Raw genomic sequence first — 8,094 nt, forward strand, 5'->3', positions numbered from 1 at the left:
TTTTTTTCCTTTGATATCACTACCATCTTAAGCTCCTGGACTAAATCACGTTAAGGTCGAGTTTCTATTGACAGAAAATGGTTTACAAAAATGTTTGTTTTTTAGAACTTTTGGATTTTAAAATTGCACCAAAGATCTATGGATCTGCAGAGAATAGTGTTTTCACCATTTATCTGGTATAGAGTATAGAGTAAGTGCTCTGTAAAAGTAAGCTACTAAACCATTTTGTTTAGTTTTTTATATTAAGAGGCCCCCCAAGAAGTAGGGTACCAAGGACAAAAGTAAATACCTGCCAGTGAGATTAAGGTGTCATGGGAGGAGCTGTAGTTTGAGTAGTCATCCACATCATTGTATAATTGCTACTAAGAGTAATGATGTTATTTGTCAAGAATGATGTGTTGAAGTGGACCAGGGAAAAAAATTCAGGCAATCAGAAAGTCAAAGGGAGAACAAAGAACATACAGTGTTTCCAAACCTTGATAACATAAAAAAGTAATCAAGGGAGGAAAAAAGAGTAGAAAATGAACATACCATCAGAAAAGAGAAAAAAAAAATGTGTAAAAGCAAAGCACCAAACTTAAAGACAAAAAAGGGAATTAGTTTTTAAAGTATCTTAAAAGAACTTTTATAGGGGACGGGTATTTGTATACACAAGGAATGCAATGCGCACTACCCGAAGGATGGACATATTTGAAACACGGACTTCGGTGGGGGGGGGGGGAACCAAGGGCAACACACGTAACCTAAACGTATGTACACCCATAATTTGCTGAAATAAAAAAAAAAAAAAAAAAAAGAACTTCAGTTTGACAAAGTGTGCTTTGTTTCTAAAATATTTCTAAAGCTTATCCTTTCAGAATCAACTATTTACTAAGCATCCCCTCTATGCCAGTTGTATTCTCATGAATCATTTCTTTGACACAATGGACACCAGTAAATTAGGTAATATAATATTATCCCAATTTTTGCATGTGAGGAAATGGGACTTAAAAGTTAAATAAAATGATTAGTAATTTGTGGGGCTAAGATTCAAGCAGAGGGCTAGCTATTTCATATTTAGATATTTGACTATCTCATATAATAAAGGAAAAAAATTATATTCCAGGAGAAATATAAGACTTACGTATTATAATAATTTCATATTTATACTTCTTCCTCTTCCTAGAAAAACTTCTCAGAGAGTAATCTATATCTGCTGACTTTATTCCTTGCCTTTATTTAATCTATAGTCTACTCCATTCTTGCTTCTACCCCTAGAATCCCTCTGAACTGCTCTTGATAATGTAAAATAGGTCTTTTATATGTCCATCTCCAAGGGATATGATAGCTCCTACATCTTATTTAACCTTTCAACAGCAATCAACAGAGTTTACTGTTTTTTCCTGAAGAAAATATTTTCTTCCATTGTGGTTTGTGATGGCATGGTATTCCTCTTACATCTCTCTAGTTGTCCTTTCTCATTTTCATCTGGCTTCATCTCCTTTAGCCAAGCTTTAATGTTGGAGCTCTTCAGGGCAAAGTTCTAGGACCTCTTTGAATTTCATTCTTTACTTATTCTTTCATTCTTTACTTTCATTCTTTACTTCTTTACTTACTTAGATAATATTACCCATTCCCATGCCTATAATTACTATTATTAGCATTTTAACAAATTATTTCCTCTAGCTTAAATTTCTGATGGCCTACTAGATGTCTCCATTCAAATATTTCAGAAATCTTTTAAGCTTCTCATGTCCAAGACGGAACTCACCATCTTCCTCCCAAATCTTTCCTTTCTGTTTTTCTGTTATACTCAAGACACCATCTCATTTGCACCATTGCAATAATGTTCTAAATGGTCTCTTTGCCTTTTTGATGCTATGCTACTGCACTGTAGGTTAGAGTTGAAATTGTTCTAACACCAACAGGCCTTCTGAATTAAAATAAAAACTGCATTAAATGAAAAGAAAAAACAATGATACTTCACTATTTTTAAAAACTATTGTCCTCGTCTCCTCCTTTGAACCACAACAAAGTTTCTAGGGCATAAATACCTCGGTATAATGCTTTTGACTCTACTTCTTTCCTATAACTTTTAAGTGAAAAATAGCTCACTGTTTTTTTTCATGTTATTCATTCAGCAAATAGTTATTGATTAAATACCATATGCAAGGCCTCATGCTAGGTGCTGAGAATGCAATGGTGAACATAGCAAAATACCGTCTGCTTTCATAAAGCTTGCATTCTGAAGGGAGAGACATCCAACAAATAAAATCATATATAGAATATCATACATTGCTGTGAGGAAACAGTAGGATACTTGATGGGTTGCATGAGAAGAGATGTCAGATTTTTCTATAGTGGTTGGAAAATACATTTCTGAAGAAATGAATGTTGCATAAGGGTCAGTAAGGCAAATATCAGAGGGAAGAATATTCTAAAAGGAGGGAATATTATGTGTAAAGATTATGATATGGGGAAAAAATCTGTTTGTGGAACTAAACAACTGCAAAATCTCAGTGGCATATAATAATAAGCATTTGTTTCTTACATGTCTGTGGGTTGGCTGTGGCTCCTCTGATCTTATCATGGTGATGGCAGACGGGCAATGGGACAAAAAGGACATGCTGTGCCTAGCCCACTAGTCCAGGAAGGATGAGAGACACATGAAACACAGCCACATGGCTGACTGGCAAACCTTCAGTTTGAAGCAAAGCTGCCCAGCTGAGTCTACTGGGGCTCAACAGAATCCCAGTTCATGGATACATGAACAAGCTCAGCCAAGATCAGCAGAGCAACTACAGCCAACCGACAGACATGTAAGAAACGAATGGTTATTATTGGATGCCACTGTGATTTTGTAGTTGTTTATTACACAGAAATAGCTGGCCAATGTAGCTGCCAAGGGATGCAAGACCAAATTAAGCATCACAGAAAATTTCAGCATGTCTTGATAAACCAGAATGTAGATCAAGTTACAGTGGCTAGGGAGATAAAGAAAAAACAACAATTAAATGTAATATCATAGAAGCCAAGACAGAAAAGTGATTCCTAAAAGAAGAGTGTTCAACTATGGCAACCTAAGTCCAATGAGTGAAATAAGACCTACTAAATGGCCATTGGATTTGGGAAATATTTGTGACTTTGACAATGGCCATTAATTTGAATAGTAGAGGGAAAACCCAGAATGGATTGTGATGAAGAGTAAATGCAAGAGAAAAGAGTGGACATTTTATCTATAGACAACTCTTTCCTCAGGCGGTATATTTGCTCTCCATTTTAAACAGGACAGATCTTTCCCTCCCACACATAATACAGGAAATAGTTTCCAACCATGGTACTTGAATTTAAATTCAAAAGTACTTCTAGATTTCTTAAGGAGTCTAAGTGGTTTCTTAAGAGAGTATTGTTTGCTGCCAAACAAAACATTTTAAATTATTAAATATTCAGAGTAAGTTATATTAAAATACTATATTATATACAAAATATGTTGTAAATAATAAATCACAATATGTATACATGTTAGTATTGCTAATTTAATTTGTATAATAATGAAGAAAGCTTGATATACCTTACCACCTATATATCTCAAACAAAGTATGTATTTAGATTATTTTTACAATATTATACAAGAAAAAGAAAATTTAGGGAAAAAAACAGCAAAAGAAAAACTAAGATTTTCACAGATGGATGAAACTATATATGGAGGAAACAATAAACAGTGAAGAACCCTGTAGACAGATGCTTAAATTAGTTTAAAGCAAATAGACGTGAGAGGTAGTTTGAACACAGACAAAAAATTCTTGATCAAAATGATAATTATACAGACTCTGCTCCATCAAAGCAAACAACCACAAGTTTAAGAAGGATTTGCATCCTGTATCTAATAGGCCATTAGCATATAATGTATTCAAATTGAAAAAACAAACAGAACAAAATATGTCTTGTTCTCATAAACCTTCCAAGAATAATATTGAATACTATTACAAATATTTTTGATGTGGGGAAATATATACATTAAGGTGCCAAAGCACATCCAGGCAGCTGGTGACATTTTTTGCTTTGGAGCACAAAATCTTTATATGTCTGCCAACGATGAATCTTTTTAGGATGGCACAACTCCAGTTTGATAGTTATTTTGTCAGCCTGCATGCTAAAAAGGTAGATTTTTAAACTATTGGAAATCAGATACAAGCCCATAACTGATACCTAATGGTTGAAAGATGTACTAATAATTGATAAAAGAAAATGATTTAATCCCTGCTTGCAGTAAACTAAAATATCATGTACCCAACAACCAAGATACACGAGCACAAAAGCGAGATGTGATGGGGAGAGACTTAAAAGGGAGAGGGAGTGATAGAAGATAAATATTCACAGGGTTATATTGGAATACCCTGGGAAAGATAATAATTTGATATTCCTTTCAACTGATATTTTTATGTATTTGGTCAACATTTATTTAGTGTGATCAGGATAAACATCTTTCAGAAGTAGTTTATTTGTTTGTTTTCCATTTGAGGGGATGGTCTGATGCAGTGAGAGTGAAACCAATTTAAAATTAACAATCTTTATAGAGAGAACAAAGATTAGAGACACTATTTTTCCCTGTTTGTGGCTATCATGGGTTTGCACTATTTGAATTTCTCTTTAAGAAAATTTGCTGCAGAGGGCATACTTAATTGAGTTTCCAATGCACTTTTGATCCTCTATGACAGCCACACCATGGCTATACTTCCCTGAGGCTGCTTGCAGCAATGAGTGACGACAGCAGAAGTATCAGAGCCAGGCCATTTCTGCCTGACATGGAACTTCTCCAGAAAAACCTTTTCTGAAGACTCCACATTATCTTAGCCTAGATTTTCAGTTGCACTGCAGTGTGAAGCTCTCCAAATCCATTCCTCTTATCTTCCTTCCCTTCTTTCATATATGTCAAGCCTGCAGTCAGAAAATAGGACAATAAATAGTTTGAATTCCCATGGAATGGACAAAAATGTTCATTTTAGCAGTTTTACTTCTGGGTTATATGAACTCTCTGACTATCTTTCATAGTGTAGTCTGAAGAGATCTGTACCTTTTGGACATTCTGCAGAACATGATATATTATTGATAATCACTGACATGATCATTTCATTGTTGATATCACGGTGATCGAGGCAGAATGAGCATGGAGAGATTAGCAGATTGGAGGGTTTGGTAAAACACATGTACTGAATGAGTAGGGATTAAGCCCCACAAAGACTGAGAGATTCAGAGACTTTCCATTTGGGTAAAAATGTTAGAGGATGCATGGTCAAGAGACTGTCAAGTTATTCATTCCAAAGTAAAAGACAAATTGCTGCATTTTACATCCTCTAATACGGAGAAGGAAGCATAGAACCTGCTAGATCTCTTCAAGTCCAGAGTCAACATGTTTCAACCCTAGGGCTACTGCTCCAGCCTGCATACTGTGTGATACGGAAGATGGCTAATCTTGATGGGGTCCCAAGCAGGAAACGGCACCAAAGAAAATGCAGATTATCTCTTGGGTCATAATATCTGGCAGACCCTAAAGGTGGTGGAAAAAGATTCAGTATGGAATCTATGACAATCCCAAGTTACTTACAATGCAGACTTTTGACATTCTGGAACAAAGCCATGCCATTCACAGTGGATAATAGTGCATTTTTGAAGAAAAAGCTTCTAGCATGTACTGTACCCTGTTAAGAGAGGAAATGCTTGACCATTGCATGCCAAATGACTGTGTGCCTAGAACTGCCTCATATGAGATGGATTCTGTTGGACTCATCAATTCATAAAGGTAGGAAGGCCCAGCAGCAGTCAATCAGATGACAATGGAACCTCTGGTATTGAACTTGAGAAAGACCAGAGTGCACAAGTAAGCTGCATGAGCACATAGCCCAACCACTCATATGGCCCACCAAGGTGAACAAAAATCCATCCTCCAGCTCACTCCTATGGTCTTATGGGGATGGTGGGGGTGGCTCTCAAATGTGGGTTAAAAGAGTAGGAAAGAACTCAAGCTCGGTTTCCTAATGAGTCAGCATGGTATATGGTATATGGTAGAAGCTTGAAATGAACAGTGGCTGCAGTATTGCCACTTTCAAGAATGGCTTTGAAAAGAAATGGGGAGGGAAAATCTTTCTAAAGGATGTAGCTGAGAGGAATCTACTTGATTATCCATTTCAAATGGAAGAAGAAGTCACCCAAGGTAGTATATTCCCAGTGCCCTTGCCATCAAGTCAGGATCTTGGAAGAAATAAAACTGGAAGGTCTGAGACAAAGAGGTCTGCAATAGAGGTATGTGGGTGGGCATTTGAGAGCAGGAAAAAAAGTGTGAAGATTTTTGTATCATACATTAACATGCACCAGCAATATTTACCAAATAAGATACACTGAATAATCTTGAAGACAAAATGACTTGACTAGTCATCAGCTAGGATTCATCGCTGGCCATTCTTCAATTGGCACAATACACAAATGAACAGAATAGCCATTGTGGTACAGGTGTAGTTTACTCATGGCTCTGCTTACCAAAGCCAATCTAGCTGCTGCTGCACCTGAATGTCCAACATATTAGCAGCAAAGACCAACGATGATGCACCAATATGATGCTATTCCTCAAGATGACCAACTGGCCATTTGGTGTAAAGTTAACTGGGCCCCTTCTGTTCTGGAAGTGTCAGTGTTTTATCCTCATCCAGGTATGGATTTTCCTTTCCTAGCTACAGAACCTCAGCCATCACAGCTATCCATGGGCTTAGAGAATGCCTGATCCTTAGGCATTAAATTGTATACAGTATAGCAACCAACCAAAGTTCCCATTTCACAGCAAAGAATATGCAAGAGTGGGTCCACGACAAGGTGATCCACTAGTTATATCACATCTGCAACATCCAGAAGCAGCTGGTCTCCTATAATATTGGGGTGGCCTACTAAGGACAAAGCTGAAGTGCCTGATTAGAAGCAATACTCTGCAAGGATGTGGTGTCATCATTCAGGTTTCAGTATATGCCCTAAATCAGAGACCTCTGTATGATGCTATGTTCCCAGTAAGACGAATACTTTGATGCAATAGCTGAGGAGTGATAGCAGGAGTGGACCCTCTTACCATTACTCCAAACATCTAGTTTGGAAACTGCTTTTTATCCCTGCAACTTTGGTTTCTGTGGGGTTAGAAAATATAGTCTCTAAAAAAGGTGTACTCTTGGGACACAGGAAAGGATACATTAAGCTATAAGCTACAGCTGCCACCATGACTCTTTGGATTCCTTGTGACCAGTGGACAGCAGAATAACCATTTTCCTATTTTCCAGGGGTAATTAGCCCCGATTAGTAAGAGATAGAGCTGCTTTTGCATAATGGCAGTGTCTCACTCAGCTTGGGCTGCTGTCATAAAATACCATAGACTGGGTGGCTTAAACAACAGAAATTTACTTATTTGTTTTCTCACAGTTCTTTAGGCTAGAAGCACAAGATCAGTGTGCCCATACGTTTGAGTTCTGGTAGGGACCTCTTCCTGGCTTGCTGATGGCCACCTTTTCACTGTGTGCTCACATAGCCTCTCCTGGGCTCAAGATCTTTTTCTCTTCCTCTTTTATAAGGCCACCAATCCTATTGGTCTAGGATCTTACCCTTATGACCTCATTTACTCTAAATACCTACTGGAAGCCCTGTCTGCAAATACAGTCACATTGGCGGTTATAGCTTCAACATAGAATTTGGGAGGGGGAGTGGATAATTCAATTCATACCAGATGATGAGGAAGAATACATGTAAAACCAAGGTGATCCTAATTATAACTGAAATGGACACATGCAGCAACACTGGCTTGGGAAACTAGGGATGGCTAACTTTAAAAACAAACAACTGATTCCAAAGTAGAGAAAAATCTAAAAATTAGTATTAATGTTTGGTGAAATACAATTGGGGAGGTCACACTTAATAAGAATAAATCTCACTGCTTTACCTATCCAGTTATAGCATAATTACACTAGCATTTTGAATAAGGTTTGCAATAAATGTTTCATACACTTATTTTCTTTTAATAGAATTAAATTCAGTTAATGTCCAAGAGGTGGACCCTCATCTGGTCTGCTGCTGAGAAATTAGAAC

This window comes from Propithecus coquereli, unplaced genomic scaffold, assembly GCF_000956105.1.
Source record: "Propithecus coquereli isolate 6110/MARCELLA unplaced genomic scaffold, Pcoq_1.0 Scaffold49, whole genome shotgun sequence".
NCBI lineage: Eukaryota > Metazoa > Chordata > Mammalia > Primates > Indriidae > Propithecus > Propithecus coquereli.